Consider the following 27,969-nt stretch of genomic DNA (forward strand, 5'->3'; position numbering starts at 1 on the left):
AAGCCAACTTTTTCACTCTCCTCTTTCACTTTCATCAAGAGGCTCTTTAGTTCTTCTTCACTTTCTGCCATAAGGGTGGTGTCATCTGCATATCTGACGTTATTGATATTTCTCCCAGCAATCTTGATTTCAGCTTGTGCTTCATTCAATTCTTTAAATACATTTCAAATGAAAATATTCTAATTCTTATATTGAGTAACATACTTTCTATGAATATCTTCACTTGGTATATGGTATATAATACATGCTTAAGATTTTTTAACTTGTTGAAAGAACAAATTATGTATATACTTGTATAAATATATCTAATCACAGTAGCATAATGTTGACTGTTATATTCTAAACATTCATATATCCAGTCCAATACAGAAACCTTTATCACTAATCTACTTAAAACTGCACTTTCAAAATAATGAAAAATATTCATTTTTAATAGTTACTGTATTCTCTTTAAAAAAAAAACAGTTTCTAACTAAAGTTTGACTTTTAATAATTTGTAGCTTAAGGAGTTTGAGCACATGTATTTGCTTTCCTTTCTTGTAGGACCCCACTTAAAATCACAGTAAAACAATAACAACAAAAACAACAACAATAAAGAATACACTCATAACAGTGAAAGAAATTAAAGAATTTTAAAAGAACAACAAAAAGTGGATGTGGAAAATGAATTTTGTGGCAGTTGGGTGGCCTAGATACCATAACATAACTTGTCCTGAAAATAACTAAAAATGCTGCATACAGTGTACACAGCATCAGCTGAATGTGTGAGTATGCTATAAAGAGATAAGGATTATGTGAAGCAAAAACTTGGCTTTACCTTGAAGATATTTGTTAAACCCAGGTAATCTTGAACTACAGTTTTCAAGATTTCACATCATGAGAAACATAAAATAAAGCCCAGAGCCAAGCCAATATGGACCTCTTACAGATGATTTTCCTACGGCTAGACATGGCGCCATCTTCTTGATTAATATACAGGTGAGCACTGTCTCCTACAAACCTCCCCGCCCTCACCCCACCCCTCCAACTTCTAATACCACCACCTACATCTTTTCTGCTAATGATAAAAATAAAAAATGCCTGAATTGACACTTGGTGCTGGCAGAGGAAAAAAACAAATTGACTCTCTTTATAGCACTGAGACATATACATTACCATATGTAACACAGATAGCTAGTGGGTAGTGTGGTATAACAGAGAGAGATCAACCCAGTGCCCTGTGACAACCTAGAGGGGTGGGATAGGGTAGGGGGTGAGAGAGGTTCAGGACAGAGGGGACATATGGAAACCCATGGCCGATTCATGTGGTTTTATGGCAGAAACCACCACCACATTGTAAAGCAATTATCCTCTAATTAAAAAAAATTTAACTCTCTTAAGAATTCATAAGTACAAATAGTTTCTCAATGAATTTTACAAATCAATGATATATCATCTAGAATGCATAAGGAATTTTAAGTCATGAATTTATTTTTAAGTGGTCCAACATTAGTAGTAAGTATAGGCAGTCAGAAACTTCGTATCTTTTCTGAGGGATACCAAGCTTACCAAGGCCTTAAAAAATTTCCCAGATAAACTTCCAAAAAATTTGAACTCATACTCAAAATCACCAAACACGTAGGAAATCAAGCACCATGAAGGAAAACCAGAAGAATCAACACATAGCAGAATCAGACAAAAACAGCAACAAGGACAACTGTTAGAAAATGATGATAGACATGGTAGATATTAATCCAACTCTATCAGTAATCACAGTGAATGTCTAAATGCAGCAATCAAAAGATAGAGATTGTCAGAGTGGATCTAAATACAAGATCCTGTATATGCTGTCTATAAGAAAGCCACATTTAATATAAAGACGAATATACATTAATAGTAAATAGATGGAGAAAAATATCCCATAAAAACACTAATCAGAAGAAAGCAAAAGTAGCTATATTGATTTCAGACAGAGCAGAACTCAGCAACACCATCAATCAATGGATTATAATTAACATGTATATATTACTTCATCCAACAAAAAAATATCCTCAAATTTACATGGAAAGTTCACTAAGATAGATGATATTCTGGGCCATAAAACACACTTTTAAAACACAGTTAAAAGGATAGAAATCATTAAATGCCTGCTCTTAGACACAATGGGATTAAACTAGAAATCAATAACACAAAAGACATTTGGGAAAAACAACTGTATTTGAGGAAAGCCCAAAATATACGGAGATTACACAATATATTTCTAAATAACATATGGGTCAAAGAAGAAATCTCAAAAGAAATTTTCAAATATTTCAAACAAAATGAAAATGAAAATCCAGCTTATCAAAATGTGTGGGGATGCAGAAAACGTAGTGCTTGGAGGAAAATTTATAGTATCAAATGCATACATTAGAAAGAAGGAAGATTTAAAAGTCAACCATCTAAGTTTCCAACTCAGTGGACTAGAAAAAAAGAGAAAATTAAAACCAACACAAGCAGAAAAAAAAAAAAAAGATTTCAGGAGAAGGGGACGACAGAGCACAAGATGACTGGATGGTATTACTGATGATGGGCATGAGTCTGAGCAAACTCCAGGAGATGATGAAGGACAGGGAAACCTGGCGTGCTGCAGTCCATGGGGTCAGAGAGAGTCAAACACGACTGAGCAACTTAACAACAACAAAGAGCATAAATCAATAAAATTGAAAATAAGGAATCAATAGAGAATAAAAATGAAACCAAAAGTTGTTTCTTTTTTTTTTTTTCTTTATTTTTATTAGTTGGAGGCTAATTACTTTACAATATTGTACTGGTTTTTGTCATACATTGACATGAATCAGCCATGGATTTACATGTATTCCCCATCCCGATTCCCCCTCCCACTTCCCTCTCCACCCGATTCCTCTGGGAAGACTCAGAGGAATCGGGAAGTTGTTTCTTTAGAAAGATTCACGAATGTATTTTCATTAAGAAAAAAAAAAAATTTGTACTGGACTATAGTTGATTTTGGAGCTTCCCTGGGGGCTCAGTGGTAAAGAATCCACCTGCAGACACAGATGTGGGTTTGATTCCTGGGTCAGGAAGATCCCCTGGAGAAGGAAATGGCAACCCACTCCTGTATTAAAGCCTGGTGGGCTACAGTCCATGGGGTCACAAAAGAGTAGGACATGACTTAGAACTAAACAACAATAGTTAATTTAAAATGTTGTGTTAAGGGGAGGAGCCAAGATGGCGGAGGAGTAGGACGGGGAGACCACTTTCTCTCCTACAAATTCATCAAAAGAATAACCGAATGCAGAGCAAACTTCACAAAACAACTTCTGATCGCTAGCTGAGGTCATCAGGCGCCCAGAAAAGCAGACCATTGTCTTCGAAAGGAGGTAGGACAAAATATAAAAGATAAAAAGTGAGACAAAAGAGCTAAGGACGGAGACCCGTCCCGGGAAGGGAGTCTTAGGAGGCCTTGCTTGGGCTAGGGTCCGGGCCTGAGTGCCCTGAGGACAATCGGGGGGAGCTTCTGTGAGGTGCCAACTTGAACTGTGGGAGATGAAATGGACAAATTCTTAGAAAAGTATAACTTTCCAAAACTGAACCAGGAAGAAATAGAAGATCTTAACAGACCCATCACAGGCAAGGAAATCGAAAGTGTAATCAAAAATCTTCCAGCAAACAAAAGCCCAGGACCAGATGGCTTCACAGCTGAATTCTACCAAAAATTTAGAGAAGAGCTAACACCTACCTTACTCAAACTCTTCCAGAAAATTGCAGAAGAAGGTAAACTTCCAAACTCATTCTATGAGGCCACCATCACCCTAATTCCAAAACCAGACAAAGATGCCACAAAAAAAGAAAACTACAGGCCAATATCACTGATGAACATAGATGCAAAAATCCTTAACAAAATTCTAGCAAACAGAATCCAACAACATATTAAAAAAATCATACACCACGACCAAGTGGGCTTTATCCCAGGAATGCAAGGATTCTTCAATATCCGCAAATCAATCAACGTAATACACCACATTAACAAATTGAAAGATAAAAACCATATGATTATCTCAATAGATGCAGAGAAAGCCTTTGACAAAATTCAACACTCATTTATGATTAAAACTCTCCAAAAAGCAGGAATAGAAGGAACATACCTCAACATTATAAAAGCCATATATGACAAACCCACAGCAAGCATCACCCTCAATGGTGAAAAATTGAAAGCATTCCCCCTGAAATCAGGAACAAGACAAGGGTGCCCACTGTCACCACTACTGTTCAACATAGTGTTGGAAGTTTTGGCCACAGCAATCAGAGCAGAAAAAGAAGTAAAAGGAATCCAGATAGGAAAAGAAGAAGTGAAACTCTCACTGTTTGCAGATGACATGATCCTCTACATAGAAAACCCTAAAGACTCTACGAGAAAATTACTAGAGCTAATCAATGAATATAGTAAAGTTGCAGGATATAAAATTAACACACAGAAATCCCTTGCATTCCTATATACTAACAATGAAAAAACAGAAAGAGAAATTAAGGAAACAATACCATTCACCATTGCAACAAAAAGAATAAAATACTTAGGAGTATATCTACCTAAAGAAACAAAAGATCTATACATAGAAAACTATAAAACACTGATGAAAGAAATCAAAGAGGACACAAACAGATGGAGAAACATACCGTGTTCATGGATTGGAAGAATCAATATTGTCAAAATGGCTATTCTACCCAAAGCAATCTATAGATTCAATGCAATCCCTATCAAGCTACCAACGGTATTTTTCACAGAACTAGACCAAAGAATTTCACAATTTGTATGGAAATACAAAAAACCTCGAATAGCCAAAGTAATCTTGAGAAAGAAGAATGGAACTGGAGGAATCAACCTGCCTGACTTCAGACTCTACTACAAAGCCACAGTCATCAAGACAGTATGGTACTGGCACAAAGACAGAAATATAGATCAATGGAACAGAATAGAAAGCCCAGAGATAAATCCACGAACCTATGGACACCTTATCTTTGACAAAGGAGGCAAGGATATACAATGGAAAAAAGACAACCTCTTTAACAAGTGGTGCTGGGAAAACTGGTCAACCACTTGTAAAAGAATGAAACTAGAACACTTTCTAACACCATACACAAAAATAAACTCAAAATGGATTAAAGATCTAAATGTAAGACCAGAAACTATAAAACTCCTAGAGGAGAACATAGGCAAAACACTCTCTGACATAAATCACAGCAAGATCCTCTATGACCCACCTCCCAGAATATTGGAAATAAAAGCAAAACTAAACAAATGGGATCTAATGAAACTAAAAAGCTTTTGCACTACAAAGGAAACTATAAGTAAGGTGAAAAGACAGCCGTCAGATTGGGAGAAAATAATAGCAAATGAAGAAACAGACAAAGCATTAATCTCAAAAATATACAAGCAACTCCTGAAGCTCAATTCCAGAAAAATAAATGACCCAATCAAAAAATGGGCCAAAGAACTAAACAGACATTTCTCCAAAGAAGACATACAGATGGCTAACAAACACATGAAAAGGTGCTCAACATCACTCATTATTAGAGAAATGCAAATCAAAACCACAATGAGGTACCATTACACGCCAGTCAGGATGGCTGCTATCCAAAAGACTACAAGCAATAAATGCTGGAGAGGGTGTGGAGAAAAGGGAACCCTCTTACACTGTTGGTGGGAATGCAAACTAGTACAGCCACTATGGAAAACAGTGTGGAGATTCCTTAAAAAACTGGAAATAGAACTGCCATATGACCCAGCAATCCCACTTTTGGGCATACACACTGAGGAAACCAGATCTGAAAGAGACACGTGCACCCCAATGTTCATTGCAGCACTGTTTATAATAGCCAGGACATGGAAGCAACCTAGATGCCCATCAGCAGATGAATGGATAAGGAAGCTGTGGTACATATACACCATGGAATATTACTCAGCTGTCAAAAAGAATTCATTTGAATCAGTCCTAATGAGATGGATGAAACTGGAGCCCATTATACAGAGTGAAGTAAGCCAGAAAGATAAAGAACATTACAGCATACTAACACATATATATGGAATTTAGAAAGATGGTAATGATAACCCTATATGCAAAACAGAAAAAGAGACACAGAAATACAGAACAGACTTTTGAACTCTGTGGGAGAATGTGAGGGTGGGATGTTTCAAAAGAACAGCATGTATACTATCTATGGTGAAACAGATCACCAGCCCAGGTGGGATGCATGAGACAAGTGCTCGGGCCTGGTGCACTGGGTAGACCCAGAGGAGTCGGGTGAAGAGGGAGGTGGGAGGGGGGATCGGGATGGGGAATAAGTGTAAATCTATGGCTGATTCATATCAATGTATGACAAAACCCACTGAAATGTTGTGAAGTAATTAGCCTCCAACTAATAAAAAAATTAAAAAAAAAAAATAAATAAAAATAAATAAAGCAGAAAACACTATGAAAAAAAAAAAAAATAAAAAAAAAATAAAATTTTGAAGCTGTAATTTAAAACCTCCCCACAAGGAAAACTCCAGGCCCTTTCCTGATAAATTCTGCTGAATAATTAATAAAAAATAAAACCAATCTTAAAAAAAAAAAAAATAAAATGTTGTGTTAAGTGACTAATAAAATTGATAGGCTTCTATCCAGACTAAGAGTAAGAGAGATATATATTAATCAGAAATGAAAGAGGAAGCATCAGTACAGATTCTGTGTACATTTAAAGGGTAATAAAGGAATACTATGGACAACACTACTCCCAACAGTTTGAAAACCTAGATGAAATGGACCAATTCCATGAAACACAGTTTGCCAGAATTCACACAGAGAGAACTGGATAATCTGAGTAGATTTATATCTATTTTAAAGAAATTGAGTCAATTGCTAACAGCTTTCAAAAGCAGAAAGCACCTGGCCCAGGTGGGTTCACTGGTAAATATTTCCAAACAGTTAAAGAAGAAACTATACCAATTTTCCATTATCTCTTTCAGATGACAGAAGCAAAGAAAGTTACTTCCTAACTCACTTTTGAAGGTACCATTACCATAATCTTGAAACAAGACAAAGACCTTAAGAAAACTAAAGATCAATATTTTTCATGAACATAAATGCAAAAATCCTCAAGAAAATATTAGCAATTTGAATTCAACAATGTATTAACAGAATTATACACCACAACAAATTGGGATTTATCCCAGATATGCAAGGCTAGTTTCGCTTTTGAAAATCAATATAATCTACCACATCAACAGATTGAAAAAGAAAAATTACATGATTTTATCAATAGATACATAAAAAAGCATTTCACAAAAATAACACCCATTTATGATAAAACTGTCAGTGAGTGAGGGGGTGAACATCCTTAACTTAATAAATCATCTACAAAAGAGCCCACAGCTAATATCACACTTCATGGTGGTTATTTACTCCTAAAAGTTGAAAACATATCCAGACGAATACCTGACACATATGTGCATAGAAATTTATACATAATTTCTAGAACATGAAAGCAACCATGATGTCCTTCAGTAGGTGAATGGATATACAAACTACAGTACATTCAGGCAATAGATCATTACTCATTACTAAACAGAAATGAGTTATCAGGCCATGAAAAGACTTAAATGTGTATTACTAACTCAAAGAAGCCCATCTGAAAAGCCTACATACTATATAATTTCAGTTATATTGCATTCTGGAAAAGGCAAAATTATGGAGATATAAAAAGATCAGTGGTTACTATGAGTTGAGGGAGAACGGGGAATAAACAAAGCACAAAGGATTTTTAGGCTGCTGAAAATCCTCTGTGTGATAACATAATGATGCCTGTCATTAAACACTTGTTGAAACCCATAGAATGTGCAAAACCAAGAGGGAACCACAGACGTTGGGTCATTATGATATGTTAATATAGATTTATCAATTGTGACAACTGTTCTAGTCTGGAGGGGATGACGTTCATTAACAGGGGAGGCTGTGCATATGTGAGGCCGGGGTCTATGGGAAATCTCTATAACTTCCCCTCAATTTTGCTGTGAACCTAAACTGTTCTTAAAAAAATAATAGTTTTTTTTTTTAAGAGTAGGCTTAGGGAAATAAATGTTTTAGATTAAAAATAAAAACAAGTAGCAGAACACAAAATTAGAACCTCCAAGTAGCTGCCTCTTTGGAGCAGGACTGTGGGTAGAAAAAAGACGTGGATTAGAGAACCACTGTTTTTCATTATAAACCTTCCTGTACTAGGTGATCTTTTTCCTATTAAAATGAACCACTTTCATCTAAACTGATGGATGGATAAATAAATAACACAAAACCGATATAAAATGACTCTTGTGCAGAACTTATATCATTCATGTAATTAACTAGTGGCTGCCCAACCTTATCTGACATCCTCCGCTCCACATTGTTTTTGCTTCTTCATCAATAGATGCTATCCCATATCATGAGGTACAATGCTATCTCTTCTTCACAGGAAGAGAATCTAATTAAACACTAGAGCTGAGCTGCAGGAAGTTTCTTCTACAGCTTGTGAAATATTTCATAATCATCACTACACGTCAGCTGAGCTGCACGTCCATCATGGGGAGGACCAGAAAGAGGCCACTGAAAGTCCCTGGGATCATTCGAGCTAATCTGTAGCCAGAGCACAGTTGGAATTTAGAGATCCCTCCAGGGCTTCAGAGATGGCAGCTCAGCCATCGGAAGAGCAGTATGCCCTAACTGGAACACACCCACGGACAGACCTGTTCCAGGTCTGAGGCTCACTCAGTGAACTTGGCAGTGACCCAGAACCACCTCGCCTACCTCATTTCTAAGCCAGTCCCCTTCTGCCCCTCGTTAACCTTGTATCAAGTTCCCTTATTATTATTATTTTTTAAAGAAGCTATACAACTGAAGGAAATTTTGGAGGATAAAATCTGCCCCCCCCTTCATGTAGGATCAGGAATGGCAAGCTATAAAACGCGTCCCCTGGTAAGGAAGCACATGCCTCTTGGGTGCCTTGCCACCCATGCCATCAGAAGGGCACAGCTCCCCAGACTTTGTTGGGGCTTCCCTGATGGTTCAGTGGTAAAGAATCTGCCTGCCAATGCGGGGGACACAGGACACACAGGTTTGATTCCCTGAACTGGGAAGATCCCCTGCAGGAGGAAATGGCAGCCCACTCCAGTGCACTTGCCTGAAAAATCCCATGGACAGAGAGGCCTGGTGGGCTAGAGTCCATGATGTCACAAAAGAGTTGGACACAACTTATCAATGAAACAGCAGCATACTTTCTCAAAGAGCATAAACTCATCAAGGGGCCAAATGTATTCTCTTCCTCCAACAACTGAAAGAAGGAAAAAGGAAAGTTCCAGTCTTGTTTTCCTATTGCTAGTTGTAATTCAGTCTCCCCTCCAATTTTCTTTCCAAGAGACTCCTCCCAATACATAGCAACCCAGTAACATGGAAACCCCAAATCACACCTTTCTAAAACTATCCCACATTGGCAAACAGTGCAGTAGGGAACTTCACTAAAGGGATGAATGATATCCCAGTTTTGATTTTCCTATGTCATCTAACTACCTCTTCACATTTTCCTATGTCTTGTCTTTACTATACATTTTCTAAAGCTTGACTTTATCAGAACTGAATGAATCTTGCATTTCATTTCATCTTCAAAGGTATGCAAAGAGAGAAGAAAGAAGAATTTCACAGACGAGGTTTCCCCAAAAGCACAGATCGGTAAGAAATCATTGCCAACCTCATGATGAAACATGTTTATAGGTTTTGGAGTATTAAATATACATTAGCACAATATAATCACTGCAGTGACAACCACAAATACATCAGAATTCATGTTTCACTTCACTGGACCTGCGTATGCTTTCCACTCTCACACAAAGAGCAGACTTTCAAAGAGCAGTTCATCTACACCTGAACCGTAAATAGCACACCTTGGCATTTAGCAACAAAATTATGTTGGCAAGATATGGTATTTTCTCTCGTGCATTTTAAAGTGTGTCTGTGCATGGAGGACAGGTCTGCCCTTGCACACACATAGAGATGAAGTTAACATACTCACATACACGGCGTGGACACTGGTCTTTGTGCTGTTAGGCCAGCACACATGTGTTCCGTTGGCTCGGGCTCATCATTTCCTGTTCCTCTGCCTGCCACACTCTCCTGCAGTTAGCAACATGCTTCGCTCCTGCCACAATTTTACACATTGCTTACATTTCACTCTCCTAGGGAGGTGTTCCCAGATCACTGAATTTAAAATTACGGTTCCTTCATCCCAGCAACACCACAGGCTTCTCCCCTGTTGTACTGTATTGAATGGGCTTTCCAGGTGTCACTAGTGGTAAAGAACCTACCTGCTAATGCTAGAGATGTCAGAGACAGGTCAGATCCCTGGGTCAGAAGATCCCCTGAAGAAGAGAATGGCAACCCACTCCAGTTTTCTTTGCTAGGAGAATTCCATGGACGGAGGAGCCTGGTGGGCTACAGTCCATAGGGTTGCAAAGAGTCAGACACTGAAGCAGCTAACACACACACACACACACTGTATTGAATATCTATAACGTACTTATTTCCTTTGTTTTCTAACATCGCTGTGCCTGACACATCAAGATGCTCAAAGCCTTTTTTTTTTTTGAATACTTGAATGTATATGAAAATGATGCCAAGGATGTCAGCTTGGTATCCTAGTAAATTTGAAAGTGTCAGTTTTCCACCATATCAGTGGAACTATATGTTCTTTCTAATTGCCAGTTTTTTTTTTTTCTTAAGAGATTTATTAGCTTCCCCCATTTGCAACTGTTCTCACTGGCCTTCTAGTCTGTCTTCAACCAGTGTTTATTTGACATTTCCTAGTTTACTGAAGACTACCTCAACAAAGAGGGGTTTTCCAAGCAAAAAAATTCCCACCAAAAAAAATCAACTCTGCTACAGTTAAGAAGTGAAATTCCGGAGAGAGGTCATTAGATTAAAAAATGGAAGGGAATAAATGTATACTTACATTGAAAAAAAAAAAAAAGAAGTGAAATTGCCACAGGAGGTCATGTAAACAAAGTGAAACGTATCTGGGGATTACAGGCAAGTGGTCCACCCAGGAGGAGAGAGAAATTGGACTGCCCAAGGAACCCCCTGCTCTCCTTCCTCAGAAGAGATGTCTCTGCAGGGGTCCATCTACCCCCACTCAACAGGCAATCATTTTGCAGGAGAGCCCTTTGGACACGTGGCTACTTTCCAGTCACTTGAGACGTTCTCCTGCAACTGTGTCCTGATATGTCTATGGCGTAGGTATGATTTCAGAAGATGGATCTGCCTGAAGGATTTCTTGCCTGGACTTGGCTGGGACTTTTTTCCATCTATTCTAACTTTTTTTTGGTCTAGATTTTTATGAGTATTGAATAATAAGAGTATTTTAGATGTCTCTAGTAGCTGAGATCAAGTCTTAGACAAAAGACTTCTAAGACTGAAATATAAATAGAGAAGAGTTCAGGATGACATCATGGTGTGTGCACACCAGAAGTGACCACAAATAACCTACAATAACCTTTAAAATTAGTTTTTTCCTGACTTCATAAAACAATATTTTATTTGGCAGGCACATATTGGCAAACTCTTTCAAAAGCTCTGTTTGTTTTCTGTATCCAGGAAGACACAACCAGTGTTTTCATATAGGTTTCCTTCTATGCTGTGGTTTTGCCATTTTCTGCTTCTTTATGAGCGGCGGTTGCAGCATATTTTTCTTTGAGACGTTTATTAAGGGTAACAAGGACATGAATGAAAAACCATCCTTATAACAATACAGGGTGGGTTTCTGCTTCCACACACAGTGCTGACCAAATCCAAAGGACAGAAGTTGAATATATCAACAGCGATACAGTTGCTTTATCCTGAGGTTATATAATAATATGCAGCTGGATAAAAATATAGTATATTGCAGGGAACCAGTCCATGTGTCCTTTGATGTGTTCATGGAACCCAAGGTTAGAAAGAGAATGTTGCATCATGACCTAGTTTTTAAAAAAGGGGTGGGGGGGGGTAATAAAACTATCCAAGACAAACTGAGGTACAAGAGAACTTCAAAGTTATCTCATGGGTATGCCGATTGTTCTAGTTTTTAAAAAATGTTCCTATTGCAAAAAAGTGATATTTCCCCTCAATATTTGAACAGGAAATCCTTCTGAATCTGATTAACTCCATATCACTCAGGTTTTCAAATTAATTCATGTCAGTTTTTCAAACTTCTACTATTTCCCAGAAGACCAAGATGAGTGTGTATCAATCCTTTCAGATATAATAAAAGCCAAATTTATATTTCCCAAATAAACAGCACTTCTAGAATAAGTCACCATATTTCATTTTCTTCTTTGGGTTCCTATTAATCTTTTACCCTTACACAGGCAAAAGAGGAAGGTTCCAATAATTAACCTTGTGCTGTTGACCTAACCAAAATTAACTGGCTATGCAACAATTTAGTTGTCCATATAAAAACAGGAAGAGAGATTTCCCCAAGTAACCCTTATTCACCATGAGAAAAACAGCTGGTGCTCTGTCTTTCCATATGAGCCTGTGGGGCATGGATGAAAGGCTGTATATGTCTGATATCCTCTCTTGTAAATGGGTGGTTTTTTTCAGTGGAAGTATGCCAACATTGAGTTCCTGAGAATGAGCCCCTCCTGCCCCGCGCCCCGCCCCCCAACCCCACACACACACCGAAAACAGCCTGGTCAAAATATTTAGAATTATATCTTCCTATGAGGAGGTCTGTGAAAATGAACCAAGTTTCCTCACCATGTTACATGAATAATCACTGCAAAATAATAGTGGAAACCTATACCTTGTCCTCCTCCAAAAGGAGGCAAAGATTAATAAGAAACACTGCCTCTGACAACCAGAATCAAAGTTTTCCTACCAGACTTCCCTGCGTCCTGTTTTCCAGTAGTTCTGCTACATTCCCCATAGCACACTGCTGGGAGTTTTGATTTTTTATTTTCGCTACGCATGCTCACACATCTGTTGCACATGTGTGATCAACCGACTCAATTCTTGAGCCAAATGTCCTGTTAAATGGACAGAGTGGGCAGAGCATTCCTTTGAGAGTTAGATTCTGCCTCTGGTGGATTGCCTCCAAATGCAGTGGTGTAATAAAGCAAAGAAATCTGCTCATTGGAATTGCATTGAAATGAACTGTGTCCTCCCCTAAAATACCATATGGTCATGATCCCTGGAGGTACGGCACATAACACCTAGGTCTGGCAGACTCCAGGGGAGGGCTGTAAACGTCCCTGCGTAGTCAGCCTGTGAAAGGCAAGAGAGTTGACAAGAAGCATGCCGCGTGAAACCAGAATCCTATCTGATGTTCCTCAATCAACTCGAAATGAAAGAAAGGAAACTGAACAAAGAAATTCTAACAAGTTGTCGTGGAGAAATCCTCCTTCTCCCATTAAATAGCCGTTCTTGGATCTCACCTCCAGGAAAAGTGAAACCGTATGGAAAGAAAACTCTTTCACCTGAGCAGTAGCCAGAGTTTCTTTGCAGCAAATTATCCCAATAAGCCTCAAGTGTACGTCTGCAAAGCAAAAGGCTGTCTTCATAACCAAACCTCTACCAGAGCCAAGAGCAGAGGGACCACGTAACTGGAGACGCTGGGAGTCGTGTCTCTGCTCTGGGTGATGCTCTCGGTGAACCTGACCCTACTGAAGCTGGTAGCTAGCTGGCCACCTGCATGCCAGTCTGTGAGTCCTCTCAAGGGACAACACCCCACCCACCCACCCCACATACAAACACCATTCCTTTTTAGTGGGGAGTAAAAGTGAAGGTAACTTTGATGGTGAGGGACTGATATGTCTGTATGCCAAACAATAGAAGAGAAGAGCCTATCTTATCCTCCACAGTGGTCAGATTAAATAATTTCTATGGTATAAAAATTCAAGTATGGAGTTTAACCACAATAAAACCCCTGTAGCCATTGGTAGTTGTAATATTCTCACCTATATCATCGGTTCAATTCCAGCTTTCATTTGCTTGAAGACAGACACATTTTCCATCAGTCCCTAACCAAATATGTTTCTAGAAATAATATAAGAAATTATCTCAAGACTCAAAGTTAATCCTGCTTGAAAATTTTTCTATCCTAATAATTTGATGATGATATATCTCTGCTAATGGCATGAAAGAATTTCTAAAACCCTAGTTTCTTCTCATCCCTCATTTTTCTTTCTCTAGGAGCTTTAACAGTAAAGGTCCATCCATATATCCAAATTTAAATAATGGATTTATATACCTGTTCTTATATTTTTCATGTCAAATGTGACTTTGTGTTTTGATCTTTACAATTCCCTTGTGATTAATTTTGAGGAAGCTCGGTTATGATGAATTATAACTGAGTAATTCATAGTAATTGAGTATGAGCTATTAAGTAATGAATAGTACTTAGGACATATTAGGGCAGATTTATCTTAAATAAGTCAATAGTAGGAAATTAGTTAATAGTCACTCATTTAATCTTAACTAGAATCCGGCAAGATAAGTAGTATTCTCCCTGTATTTTACAGATGAGGAAATTGAGGTTTATCAGGATTTTGTCACAGGGCTAAGGTCTGGAGCAGGCAATTTAGTTGAGGTATAAACCCCATCTTGTGTTTACAGAGCAGTGTTCTGAAATGACTATTACACCATCATGGTAGAAGGGCTTTTGGTTTTGTTTTGCTGTTGAGATTCAGACTCTAGAATTGTCATTTCAGACATGTATTCTTCAGATTCTAAGGTCATGAAATGGGAAACACTGATTTACCTCCACAATCTCACAGTATTTTTAGAAACCATCATGTAATTAAATTTTTTCCTTCTTCAAATCTGAATCTTTTCCATGACTAAAGTATGAATCCACTGTGTTTAAATTCTGCCTCTAATAATATCGTCTAAAAAGCTTAACTTTTCTCCCCCCAATCTTATCTTTCATAGAAAAAACAAAAAAAAAGTTTCGTTAATCTTACCACAAAAGTCATCTTTTTTCCTTACTCTCTAAAGGAAGGTACTTTGCCAAAAGTAGAGAGTATAAATACACAAATAGATTTGATTTTAAAATATTTTGAAAGAACTAAGTGTGTTTAATTGATGTTTTCCCACCAGTAAGGCTTTTTCCTCTCTGAATCATTTTTGCTTGAGGATCTCTATGAACATTGGAATCACAAAAAATGGCTCTTGGAAATCATGCAACAGGCAGCTGACATTTCCACTGATACCCATATTTCAGAATAATCCCCATAATATTAACACAGATGTTTCTTTTTTTCATTAACTGTAGTATCTTCAAATTTGATACTGAAACACCAAATAAATGTCAGTTCTTCTTTGTTGTTGATAAAGACATCAGATTCTGAAGCAATACTCCATTCATATATTACAACCCTGTTTATTGTTTCAGCAGAGGAGTTCTGAGTGCAAAGTGTGTGGGAAGAATATTTATCTTATTTTTACAGATCAGAGAGCTGATGCATACAGATTAAATTCTATTTATGAAGTCAATGAAAATATCAACAGAACTGTGATGAGCCAAGTCTACATTCCACAGAAGTCTAAAAATAAAGTGGATTTTCAAGTCATAAGTAACTAGAATTTTGAAACATAATGTAAAATTAAAGAATTAATATATTCATGCCTTTCATTTCAGCCTTAGTCTAGGCCATCGATATTTTATCAGACTCACAGGAAATTCCCAGCACAGTTTGCCAACTGATCTAAATGCATGAAGTCCAAAGGAGTCATATATGTGCATATATATAAATATATATATATATATTTTAATTTAGAGGTTGTATTTCTCTAAAATGCATAGAATCATCTTTGCCCAGTAAATATAAAAGTACTATATTTGCTTTTAGTTGGGGACAAGACTGCAGAAACACAAATTCTCACACTTCTCAGCTCAGTTCTAAAAGCAATGCTCTGGCCATGTTAATAATGCTAATTGTCCAGGATGTAAATTTGGGTATAGCTATATTTCTTTTTGGATGTTTGGTATCTGTCTTGTAATCTGATTCTTCACGATCCCCATAGGAAAGTGGGCATTTGTTCTTGTGGGCATTCATATCAATACTCCCTCTCTTTCTTTTGCTGATTTTAAATGGTAGCGAAAAACAGATAGCAGTCTCTACCTATATTAGCATCTCCAAGAATTTGAGAAATAAGTTCCTCTTCAGACCCAGAATCATGGTCTGATCGTATTCTCTAAAATTATTTCTGCAGTTTCACATCTGAATTAAAATGAAGAAATGAACCGGAGAGAGGGAGGAGGGAGGAAGTATAGAGGAGAGGCAGAGGGAGACAGAAAAGCAGACAAGCTCAGAATCAGAACTGCGAAGACTAGGCTCAGACAGCTGTCGCAGAGCCTTTCCAGTCCAACTGCTGTTTCTCCAGTCAGCATACAGAGTGCCGCGTGTGAAAACACTCGTGTATAAACAGGAATTTGAGCTCGGCAACACTCCTGCTTACTTTCTCTTCCTCTCCCCTCCCTTCCCAAAGTCCTTTTACTTCCTAATCTGCCAAATGAAATGCTAAATCAGGAGCAATAGCCTACAATTAGCCTTTTCAATTAAAATGGGGAGTTCAAAGTTGACTCCAGAGTGAGTAATTGCTTTTGAAAACCACAACCAGCAGGCAGCTGCCAGATTATTACAACAGTTTATTTAACCTCAAAACATCTGATCAATTTTATTATCTCAGCAGAAGAGAGATACCCTGGAGCTCCGGGGTCTGAAATATACTACTCATCCGAGATGTCTGAGTGAGAATAAAAATTCCTCCACGCTATAAATATCCTTTTGCCATCACCTTGCTGAGAAAACAAATGCGAGTCATACTTTCTTCATCCGAGGCTAAGAAACTGAAGGCGAAAGCACCCTGCTGTCAGCTGGGGCAAGAGGGTGGGGAAGGGGACCAGGAACAGACAATTTACAAAATTACAAGGTTTAAAAACATTCAAACATCCGGCTCTTGATGTTTGGGGTTTTTCATTATCCAGAAAGGAGACACAGAGAGAGGGCCGCCAACCTCAGCGAAACAAAGAATATCACGTTGCGAGCATCCCGGTTTGGCTGCCTCCTCAAGGCCGCCGACCTTATTTTTCTGAACTACGCTCTGAGGCTCCAGGGATGAAGACGACTAAACGCTGCCTGTTATACACGGGGCCTGGGAAGCCCCCGACCCCCTGCCTCCACCCAGTGAGGCCAGCGCACAAGCAGAATACACATAACCCTCCCGGCCTCCACCCCTGGGGATTTCTCCCAGCCCCTTCTTCCAGACCTAGCCCTCCATCCTCATCTCTCCAGGCCTTCCTCCCGGGCCTTTGGATTTGTTTCCTCACTGCTTCTGCAAGCCCACTGGAGCCCACCGCACTGGACAGGTGGTGCCGACCATCTCACCTTCCCAGCAGCTTTGCTGTGAAGGCCGAGCGGTTAGCACACAGTGCTGAGAGCCGGCCTGGCACAGAGAGGAGTGCTGCGTAAGCTTCAGCCTTTTGCTTTTATCATTTTCTCAAGATTGGACCTGGCCTCCGGGGCAATTCTACCCACTCTGAGGCCCGGCTCTCAGCTCCTGGAACATCTCAGATAGTCTGGATGGAGGGTTCCAACAGCTAGGTACCTGGGCTGATTTGGTGCCGCTACTTTGGGCTCACGTTGCAAGAAAGTTTCGATAAAGTCATGTAGCTTCATTTTTCAAGCAATTTAACCACCTTGAGCAGTGACCCCTAGTTATAGTTATTTCTGAAACACACCATCATTTCCAGCCACAGAGGGGTAGCTAGACACTAATTTTCATCACTGAATTTGAGGAATATTAATATTGAATCTTTTCTGCCCATTCTAGGAACTGGCAAGTTCAGAGGAAAACAACATTCAAAGAACAAGTCAATTTAGGAAATGTTCATGGGAAATAAACCACTCATTTCAACAAAAAGGCACTTCAGTATCCAAAAAATCCTGAAAGCACAACCTCACTACTTATTCTTTGAATTTTAGATGATTGTGTTTTGATATCTATTCCCCAATCCCATTTGACTTTTCCTTTTAGAACCATGTTAACATATTTGATACCTTGAACTCCTAGGAATTGTTGTATAATAATGTTTTGTATATATTTTAATATGAAGTGCATTGATTTCTAACCTAATAATCTATCAAGGTTACTGATTTATAAAAATTTGATTCATTTAAAAAATTATTTTATTCATTCCACCCAGAGTTCTCACAATATATTCATGTTATTTGCTGTACATCTAGTTTGTTGCTTTTAATTAATACAGAGTACTCTAGAGTGGGTGCTCAAGTCATTTTTACCTCACAACTCAATTCCTGCTATTAATTAACAACAAAATTATTAACATCCAATAGTTTATCTCATATATGATCAACCTGATCTAAAGTCACACAAATTTTACTAATTCCCTGACAGGATTTTTTTTTTTAAACTCCAATCTTAAGCTTTCCACCTGAATTATCAAAATAAATGTTCTTTCACTTTCTAGTGAAGAAATACTCAGATAAATTAGCATTTTTTGTTCTGAAATCTGATTGTTGGCAATCAACCTGTTTTGTTCATAAAAGTAAACACCCTTCAGAGACACAGAGCAATGTAAAACACAGACATCTTAAAAGCCTTGTGAAACTAGGCCACGAATAAAAAGTAAATAATTAGCCAGCCATGTTTTCGGCATCTATAGCGTTTTAACTACAAAAACGTAGAAAACGCGCAAGATTCTAAAGACAATATTCAAATTCCTGCATGGCAGCACTATTTGATATAATGCAATTCTGGAGACAATTTAAATGTGAAGAGGAAACTAGAGTCTAAATAAAATACAGGTTTTTATGCAATTATAAAAAGGTAATTCCGTAAGTACTGACACAGGAATATCTTAAAAATACATTGTTAGTAAAAAAAAAAAAAAAAGCAGGTCATGGAAGAATATTTTTCATATGATTCCATTTTGTTCAAAAAAAGGCAATAGAAATACACGTGTATAAAAACACATACAAACACATACACTTATATACATACTGGTTTGCATGTGTTAGAAAATAAGATTCAAATTGTACCAGAGGGATAACAAAACCTAAGAGGAGGAGAAAAATTGCCTTTTAATGTGTCCTTCAGTATCAGTATTTACATATTACATTTTGGTTTTTTACAAGTATGTATTAATGTCTTACTAAATTTTTCTAAATATAAATAAAACAAAAGTATAACAAACAAGCCTGGCTTTTGAGGAAGGCTGGGTATTGGTTTCATCCACATACAGAGTGATAGAGGTGCTGACCTGGCACATCATTCAGGCAAGCAGTGGCAGACGGAAGAAAGAAACAAAACAGCACATCAAGAAGTCACCCCTACCCACGTCACTTATTAGAAGGCAAAGCAGAATCAAAGTGACTGTTTCCACACTGACGTATCACTTGCCAGCATGTGTGTTTTCTAATTGCAATGGAAAAGAAAAAGAATACTCTCATTTTAAATAGAAGTAACATTTTCAATGAACTAGAGAAGTTAGGAAAAGTATATTTTGTGACCAGTGATGCTGACTGTAAGGCGATTTTTAAAAAAAAATCTGTTAGAAATGCATTTCAAGACGCTAAGAAACTAAAATATATTTAAAATATACATGTGCTTCTTTCTTCTTGAAGAAGATTATGTAAATTCTAGTTTAGAATATATTTTACCAATAAAAGGCTGATATCTCAATTTTTCATACATATTTTACTTTGGAACTTTTGATGTTTTAATGGTTAATGTTTCAAAATAAATTATATTTTTAAACTTTATCTTTGAATATTCAAACATGTAAAGTTCAATCCAAAACAGAAGTTGGAGACTAATGTCAAAATTTAATATTTTAAGTTATTTACAGAAACTTGAAAAAATTTAAACAGAAATATGAAAAAAAGAGGTAAATGCAAATGCAAAACCATCTATACTGGAATGAGAATGAACATGCTTTTATCTCTGAAAAACAGACATTTTTAATTTTTCTAAGACAGGCAGGCTTCATTCTTTAAGAATGAAACATTTGATTTTGATACTGTGTAATTATATCAATTGTCCAGCAAAACATTTTACCTTAAATGTCTGGGAAAGCTATAACAGAAAGTGGTAGACTACAAGGAAAATATGGAATTATATCCATGGCAAATAAAACAACAATAACAGGCCTAACAAAATGTTCTACTCCATGTAGAACCAAGATGTTTTACACTGATAACCACAAATAAGTGATCTGGATTCTATTTTCACCAGTCATTTAAAATTGTGAATTCTTTACCTACACAAATAAAAATATTACCGTTAGATACTATATACTGCACTAATTATTTATGAAGAAAATTTTCCTTGCTTATCAAAATGTTCCATAATATTTTAATGAGAAAAACATTTTTAAAAGTATGAAACAGATTCTAGATATTTGCACTTGACTCTTGTTCTGCTGGTGGTGCTGCTCAGAAGGAAAGCAGCAACGCAAAGGGTGTATTTACGATGTTATACTCCCTCTGGTGTTGGAGAAGAGAACAGCAGCCGACTCCTTGCCTGGGAAATCCCAGGGACAGAGGAGCCTGGTCCGGTGGGCATTTTTTTAAAGGGAAAGTTCAGCTATCTCCTTATACACTCCAGTGCATTGTGAGCTTCAGGGTTCGCCTGATCCTCAGCGAGATGGGTCTTTGCACATTATTGTCAACCATGCCTGCGAAACAGGAACCTCAGAGGCACCCAGATCATGTCTGACCTGTTTCATTCCCTCAAGAAAGCTACTGTTTCTATCTTGGGATAACTGTTGCTAGCAAGTTACCTTTCTATCAGAGCAGATTCCAGTCTTTCCATCATGCACTTTTAGACCTCTTGAAGAAATTGTAAGAGTTTACTCCCTTTTCCATTTTGCCCATCATAAATTCATAAACTATCTCACCCTAGGAGTTGCCACTGAAAAGGGTAATAATAGCATTAAAAAGCTATTTGACAAATATATTGTCCTAGGCAGGGTTAACAAAATAAGAATGTGCTGTTAACCATCCATAAAATTACAAACATAAAATCATTGCTTTATTTGCCATCATATAATGCCATTGCCCATCAAATCCATAACTGAGTATTGTACCAAATAGCAAAGAGTTTATGGAGACAAAGATGCCCAATAAATATTTGTTAATTTGAATTAACAAATGTTGAAACTACATTATTAATTTCTATGTGGGTGGAAGAACTAGTGCAACCGGTTATTTTTCACCAGTCCACAGTAGCAGAGAAAGCCTGTGTGAAGCCAGACGATCTCAAGGGTCTTACTGTCCAAAGGGTGAAGCAAACATCTGAACAAAGCCGCGGAACTTAGTCCAGGGACAAGGTGTACCTGCATGTACCCTCTAATTCTCCTGATTTAGAAGGCTCCATGCTGAAAGCCACACCAGTGTGTTAACGCCCTTTGAGCAGAAAATCCCTCTGCCCTTTGCCCCTTTGCGCTAGCACAAAACCTACAACTGAGCAGACTCTTCGGCCTTGCTCTCTAGCCCCGAGGACGATGTCCTGGGCTTACCGCGGGCGTGCACCAATACTTACTCATCCCCACATATGCCAGCTGACAGATTCACTTGCCTTTCAGATTATCTGCTGCTGGTAGAAGTGTTCTTGTGGTCAGAGGAAGTCAGGAAAGGTGTGGAGAGAAAGGAGGTTTAGGACAGCTCTTAAGCTGTGTCATGGTGAGGAAAACCTTGGAGACAGGGTACTGTCGATGAGGGAGGGAAGAGGCACATTTAAAGAGATGGGAACATGGAAAACACACACTTATCTAGCCCAGATCCCCGAAGCCGCAGAAAAGGAAGCTCAGCCCTTTTCAGAAGCAAAGTGCCACCTACCCTAGAAGAGAATTATAGGGTTTTACCTATGATAATACTTATAATTTTATCTACCCTAGGTTTGGGGCAGGGGGGTAAGCGTGTCTGTAAAATCGTTACACAACTGGGGAGGGGGCAGGTGCGAGGCAGAGAGATGTGCGGATATAGTCAACTGGAGAGCAGTGGTTTTCTTTGTAGGTTAAAGTGCTTGAACACACAATGGTGTTTGTACAAGCGAACAATATAAGCATGTCAAACAAGCTAAGCAACATTTCTCAGCCTGGCCTGTGATGTCACCAATGCATGCATACAATTTTTACAAAACAACTTCCATGGTGTAACCCAAGGTCTATCCAATTTTAATTTCTAGGGATGCTGTGTGTTAAGCAACAGTTCAGTTCAGTCCAGTCGCTCAGTCATGTCCGACTCTTTGCAACCCCATGGACTGCAGCACGCCAGGCTTCCCTGTCCATCACCAAATCCTGGAGCTTACTCAAACTCATGTCCATTGAGTCGGTGATAAGCAACATGCTGGTATTTAACAAGATCCACAGATGATTTTCTATACAGACAGATGTAAAAGTATAAGGATCTTAGCATCAGGGACTAAACACACTTCTTCACAGACCCTTATAAAGGAGTCGGGGTAGGGGGGTAGGCTCTAAGATAGCAACAATTTTGGGGGCAATCATGCACAACCCTTTACAAGTCTTTTACATATTGCCTTTTGAAGGTTGTCATGCCATCTCTTCAATTTCTCTTCTGTGTGTGAAAGGTATTTGGTGTCTTTGAATAATGCTGTCTAACATTTAGAGGCCATATCGAAAAATACTTACCTTTACATTCTAGGGTCACCTTGAGCTTGGAGAAATTACACTCTGAGAAGCTCAGAGTAAAACTGAGACAACAAATCAACAGTTTTGTATCCTTCTTTTGGCTAAATTAGAGAAGGTGCCAATATATTGCAAAGATGGATGTATCTATCGATCTGTATATTGAGCAGCTACTATATATAATGCATTATGTTCAATGGCATGAATACCAAGACGATAAGTGAAATTAGTCTGGTCCTTACTAATTTGAGCTTGTTAAAATTTCTGGAAAATAGCATCATGAAAGTTTATAAGCTTATGTGAGAAAGTTTTGTTTTCAGGCTGATACTTTACAATGAATTCTAGTTACGTGCATGTGTTAAGTGCCTGTCAATGACAATATATAGGCCAAGACAGTTTCTTATTGTGCTGTCATTTCATGGAAAAATGTATGCAGCATCGGTCTTTGTGGGCTGCAAAATGGTTCAGCGGTTTTCTGGTTCAAAAACAACAGAAAAAAAAAATCTTCCTAACAAACATCACGCATCTCAGAATAGCCAAGAGTGTGGCCAAAATGATCGTTAATCCAAGACACCCTCTAAAGTGTAGCCTTCCTGCATCTTAGATAAACGATGGCAAAATCACTTTTATTATTTTAAGAATCTGTCCAAGTGTCATTTTAGAAACTATATATTCTATGGTGCAGAGACTAAGGGAATCTTGGGAAAAAAATAAAAGAAAGGTTGAGCTTTTTTGTTTGTTTGTTTTTTGTTGCCTTCTACTTTGTGTTAGCTCTTTCAACCACGGGTCTCCTATCGGCCACCCCCTGCCTCCCTGATACACTGTAGAAGCGCAGTTCTTTACCCACGACCCCATGACCTTCTCTCTCTGCTGTGGGGGAAGGAAGGGGTTAAAGCAGTGATTCTCAAGACAAGGGAGAGGAGAAGAAAGCAGGAAGAATTTTGCACTGATCCAAAAGTTATTTCTTTGGTATAATTTCTCTCTTAAAAAAAATTTTTTTTAATAACAAAAGCTTCAGAGAGCAAACTTCAAATAAAACATCTTTGCTGGTTTGCTAGTTTTTCATTCTTGTTATAATAAATTACCATGAACATGGTGGCTTAAAGCAGCACAAACATATCATCTTAATAATTTTATAGGATAGATGTGAGGGTCTACAATTACAATGTAGCCAGGCTGCAATTGTAGAGGCAAATCTGTTTCCTTGCCTTTTCCAGCTTCTAAAGGACATCAGCATGCCTTGATATGGCCCCTTCTTTTCAAAGCCAGCAGTGTTGCATCATCCTGATTACTCTTTTGTAGTCACACATCTATGACTCTCCTCCTGGTGGCTATTTCCATCATCATAATAATGACGGTAGTCCTTAAAATATAAGAGCCTACCAAATTCATCCAGGGCCATCTATTTAAGGTCAGCTGACAAGCAGTCTTAATTTCATCTTCAATTCTAATCGTCCTCTACCATGTAATGTAATGTGTTTATAGGTTATGGGCATTAGGATAGAGATATCGTTGCAGGGGGTTGTTATTCTGCCAACCAACCACAACTGGTGAGGATAGTCAAAACATGGTCACTACTAACCATAGAAGAGGCATCCTTTTAAAGGGAGATGCAAAATGCAAATTGCAAAAGTGTAGGGGGATGAAAGTGGTTCATTAGATGGGGATGAGTTAGGAAGGCTGGGCAACACCAGCTTAGTGTAATATTCACTGTTCAGGAAGTGGTTGATTGGCTGGAGAAGGCAAATATATTTATGTAGGTGCCTAGATTTTAGCCTAACAACTAAAATACTCTCAAAGCAAATATCAAATAGTATAACTTCAGATATTTTTCAATCCAGGGGTTTATAGTTGAAGGAAAATGAAACCTTTGAAATGTCTCAGCCCGTAGTTAGGAAAAGTGCTGTTGTTGCTCAAGTCGTGTCCAACTCTTTGCAACCACATGGACTGTGGCCCACCAGGCTTCTCTGTTCATGGGATTTCCCAGGCAAGAATACTGGAGTGGGTTGCCATCTTCTTCTCCAGGGGATCTTCCCAATCCAGGGATCCAACCCACGTCTCCTGCATTGGCAGCTGGTTTCTTTACCACTGAACACCAGAGGCCTTTTCCTTAAATATGACACTGTTGGGAGTATACTGAAGCCACCAGTGGGGCGCTCTGCAAAATTCCAGAGAAAGCAATTTTACATCTTTTGTTTGGGTTGTTTCTTTCACTTTTTTGATGGTTACTGACCTTTCTTCATTTTTACCTTCAAAAATGAAGGTGAATTCACCTAGGACATGAATTTCTCAGATAGGCATCAAAGATGAAAGAATGCCAGTAGTCATAAATGCCCATGCCTACAGAAGACAGGCAATAAAAAAAAAGGAGGCAGAATGTGATACATTAAGGAGTAGTGAAGCTTATGGAAAATTAGAGTGTGCGCCTCATCTTTTGTAGATGGGTGCTTACTGCTCAGACTGAGATCACTAGATTTGTGATTAAAAAAAGACCTCTCATCATTTGACAGCTGCATTTTTATAATAAAATTTTCCAATTTTCAAACAGAGGCGACTATTTCATATTTTAGGAGAAACACGAAAAAACACATCTGTGGGTTTAATGCAGCTGCAGAGCTTCCAATGTGTAAATTCTGGCTCATTTTCTGGTCTTTCTAAAGCTAAATGCTACAAAACACCACTCAACATAAAAGGTAAATTTGATACTGCTCCTGTTTGCGAGAGAGAAGCACATACTTGTGTACTGAGTGGAGGGCTGGACTATCCTGCTTTAAAATTTGACTTGAGTTCATACTTTCAAACACCTCTCCATTTTATTTTTATAATTTTCTATGAGTCATGAAGGCCTTTAAACATACTTTCTTTACTACTAAAATATAAAGCAAGTCCTTGCAAGAAACAATTTTGGTATCAGACAGTGGTGGGGGAAAATATTTGGTTTGTGATGAGCACAGTAGGATCATTCTGGTCATTGCTAAGAGTCTGAATATCATGAAATATTTATAATAAACAAATGCTGAATGTGTACTAAGTGGCTCAGTCATGTCCAACTCTTTACGATCACATGGATTATAGCCTGCCAGACTCCTCTGTCCACAGTATTTCCCAAGCAAGAATTCTGGAGTGGTTTGCCATTTCCTCATCCAGGGGACCTTCCCAACTCAGGGACTGAACCCGCATCTCTTTCAGCTCCTATGTTAGCAGGCAGATTCTTTATTACTGAGCCACCTGGGAAGCTCCCAAATGCTGAATGCCGTGTTCAAACTGTCAATGTCAGTAAAATAAAGAACAAGCATATTTCACAACTTCTGTGACAGAGGAAACCCTGCAAAACACACACTCACATACATATGTAATAATGTATACTTGCATTCATAAAAATGTGTACACACTTTTTCCCCCACTGAATCGATCTCATTGCAGGCACTGCAGTCCAAACAAGGAAGTGAATTCTACCACCAGGTGGAGCTTAGCTTCCATTAAAGCAGCAGATGAATAAAAAAGATTGCAAGAGCTTGTTTGAATTCTTCATAACCCTGAGGAAAAGACTGAAGTAAAATGTAAACTAGAGTAAAACCTGACTGCAAACAGTAAGGTGTACTAAGATGCCGGGCCAGAGCAACAGACAAACGGTGGATCCTACTTGCTGGAGAAGCAGGGACAGAGTATGGGTCAGGAGGGCAGATGAGAAGGCCTTATACTTATGGCTTACGAAAGGAAAGAAAATTTGGGAGGCCCATTCAGTATCAAGCTTGCCTAAATTCTTTATGCGGCACTAATGGTAAAGAGTCTGCCTGCCACTGCAGCAGAATTAAGAGACATGCGTTCGATCCCTGGGTCAGGAAGATCCCCTGGAGGAGGGCACGGCAACCCACTCCTATACTCTTGCCTGGAGAATCCCATGGACAGAGGATCCTGGTGGGTTACTGTCCATGGGGTTGCAAAGAGTTGGACACAACTGAGCAACTGACACTTTTTTAAATAAAATTATTTTATACCTGTTACCCATATTTAATCGCCAAAATTCAAAGAAAAGAGAGATATGTATAGGATGCTTTCTATTCTTAAGGCAGTAAGATACTATAAGTTCTATAATAGCAGATATATAGTAGCTTATATATGACATAAGCATAGATGTAGAAGAAGTAAACGTGTGTAAAATATGTAATAATAGAGCCCATCAGGCAGCAACAGCATGTTCAAAAGCATAAGACAAAAAAGCAGAGCGTGATCAGGAAACGGTAAGTGGTTTGCTGGCTTGGGTGGCATACAAGGTCTGAGTGCCTCATAGTGATGAGGGCATAAACTAAAGTGATGGCAGGAGAAATGAAGAAAGCCTCAATTTAATGGACAGTTACGAGGCAGGCAGTGACACAGGGGACATGTTTAAATAAAAGGGGGCACAACTTCAAAAGATGAAGAGGAGCAAGTTCTGGTAACACTGACAAGACATGAACTTGGGCAACAAGTCAAATTTGGGGAGAAAGTATAACCTCAGGTTTTGATTAAGTTTAATGTAACTAAATATAAATAGTGAGATATCCAAGTATAAAAATGTTGCTCAGAAGGCAATTAAAGACACGACTGAAGCCCATGTGATGTTCACTGGTTGGGGGAGGCGTTTGGGACGGCACCGAAATGCATAGCATTCACCAGCATCCTCATTTAATGTTTAGTGTGTGGAAGCCTGGATTACTCGTGTAATTCATTTTGTTTTGCTCTTTGTGCTTTTTCCTCATCCCTATATTCAGAGCCAGTAGCCTGGATCTACAGTTTGTTGCCACAGGGATTATAGAAGGGAGAAAATTGGGAAGAGCCTAAAATCACTTATAGAAGGGAGAAAACTGAGAAGAGCCTAAAATTACAAGTGCTGCTTGTTCTGGTGCAAAAGCCAAACTCCATGAGATTTACTAAAGATCCCTGGGTAAGGGAAAAGAGGAAGGGCCTTTGAGGCAAAAAGAGAATAAGAGACTGACCTGAAGGTCAAGAAAGAGGATGAAGGGACTCAAGAATCCAGGGACCTACAGTCCTAAGGCAGTAGAAATACAAACATAAAGAAACAAATGGGACGTAATCATACTTACAAGCTATTGCACGTTAAAGGAAACCATAAACAAAATGAAACGACAACCTATAGAACGGCAGAAAATATTTGCAAATGAAGTGACAGACAAGGGCTTAACTTCCAAAATATACAAACAGCTCATACAACTCAACAATGACAAAAAAAAAACCACCCTATCAAAAACTTGGCAGAAGATCTAAATAGACATTACTCCA

General features: G+C 38.4%; 1 protein-coding gene and 1 long non-coding RNA gene across 3 annotated transcripts in view; one reads left to right on the top strand and one right to left on the bottom strand.

Annotated features, from left to right (window-relative positions):
• CRPPA (CDP-L-ribitol pyrophosphorylase A) overlaps positions 1 to 27,969 on the bottom strand; it is a 435,402-nt gene that overhangs the window by 35,738 nt on the left and 371,695 nt on the right. The gene's annotated exons all lie outside the window — the stretch shown is intronic.
• LOC122674554 lies at positions 694 to 18,622 on the top strand. Its single transcript, XR_006334993.1, has 3 exons — positions 694 to 978; positions 9,653 to 9,713; positions 17,850 to 18,622. It is a non-coding gene; the product is annotated as an uncharacterized LOC122674554 (long non-coding RNA).

Source organism: Cervus elaphus, chromosome 18 (genome assembly GCF_910594005.1).
Source record: "Cervus elaphus chromosome 18, mCerEla1.1, whole genome shotgun sequence".
In the NCBI taxonomy this organism is placed as follows: domain Eukaryota; kingdom Metazoa; phylum Chordata; class Mammalia; order Artiodactyla; family Cervidae; genus Cervus; species Cervus elaphus.